This window comes from Pundamilia nyererei, unplaced genomic scaffold (genome assembly GCF_000239375.1).
Source record: "Pundamilia nyererei isolate P.nyererei 1_Seehausen unplaced genomic scaffold, PunNye1.0 scaffold00059, whole genome shotgun sequence".
Classification (NCBI taxonomy): Eukaryota; Metazoa; Chordata; class Actinopteri; order Cichliformes; family Cichlidae; genus Pundamilia; species Pundamilia nyererei.
The window spans coordinates 2,495,251-2,496,797 of record NW_005187460.1 but is presented as its reverse complement, the minus strand read 5'-3'; positions in this window follow the sequence as shown (position 1 = coordinate 2,496,797).

The following is a 1,547-nucleotide window of genomic DNA, read 5'->3' as shown; positions in this document are numbered from 1 at the left end:
GGGGGGGGGGGGGTCCCATTTCATTCAGTAGGTCCCAAACATGAGATTAAACGTTTAAGTGATTCACATAAATTCAATTAAATTCAGCATCTGTCCGCCTCTGTCCTCCTGTTTCCAAGAGTTTCACTTGAGGTGTTGTTTGAGGCGCTCATGTGAAAATTCAAGATCAGAGATCAGGGGCGAAGTATATACACAAATACACATACATATACATATATATAGAGAGAGATTTTGCCTCTACAGATAATATTTTTAATCATCTTAAAATTTCATGATCAATCCATCTGTGGACGAAGCAGAGTCTTTAAGACAAAACAAATTACCAATGGACCAAAAACTATCAATCAAAACAAATCAGCAGCGCGCACACAGCCAAACGCAACATCAGCATGAAGGTTTAATGTCAAATAATCCGTGCAGAGACGTGCTTTATTTATTCAACTGATACACTCTCGCACTCTGAGCTGGTCGTGCAGCTTTGCCTGTTTGTCATGTCAATAGATAAACTTTAGGAGGAATAAAATCGCAGAATCTTGGAACGAAAATTGCGCATTTCAAGCACCGTCCTCGTGTTTTTGCTGTTCAGAGCAACGTGAAATAAACTGCACGGAATACGTTTCAAATCTGGAAACCTTTCTGACTGACAGCAGAAAGACACGCGTGGATGGCCTAACAATTCACTGTGATAAGGACTGTTTAAGAATAAAAACCCACTCATTCAAGAGAAGCCCAAAAACATTATTATTATTATTTTATTTTATTTTATTTTCATGCATTATTTTAACGAACATACCTGAGCCCCACAGAAAATACAACTGGAAGGCACAGTCCTGCCCCAGTAATGAATACTCAGAATAAATGTTACAATCGCATTAAAAATATCAAAGATATTCCAGAAAATGTAATAATAATAATAATAATAATAATAATAATGAAGCCAACAATTTCTGCATTTTTTCTGATAATTTCTTTAATAACTGGAAATGATTTTATGTTCTCAATAAGTAATTATTTAAAATTAAATAATGAATAAATAAATGGCTGATCTGTCCAAGCAGAAAGAAAGCCATTTAAAAAATATTTTATTATTAATATTATTGTTATTATTATTATAGACAGAGTATGTAAGCGTTTGTGTGCATTATTTTAAATAACTCTATAGCAACTCAAAGTTTCAAAGTTCCTGACATGTTGTTTTCTCTCATATCTTCCCAGGATAAACTCTGATAGGATGCTGTGCTGCTTGTGATGTCGCCCATTTAAAATAAATAAATAAATCCCAAACAGGTGCATATATATTTGCTTTATTCGATTTGTATTTAGCTTACAAGTAAAAGCCAATGGAAGCTGGTTGAATTTCAGCCCATAGTCCAGTAAAATGAGATGTTCCAATTTAATCATTGACTTAATGAAAAATAATTGTTTATTGTGTCGTGCGGACTCTTTTAACGATTTATAAAAATTCTTCAGGGAGCGAGAAAGGGAGATGTTCGGGCCGAAAAAGAGGGGACCCAAGCCTGAGACATTTCTTTTAAAGGTGAGTGTTT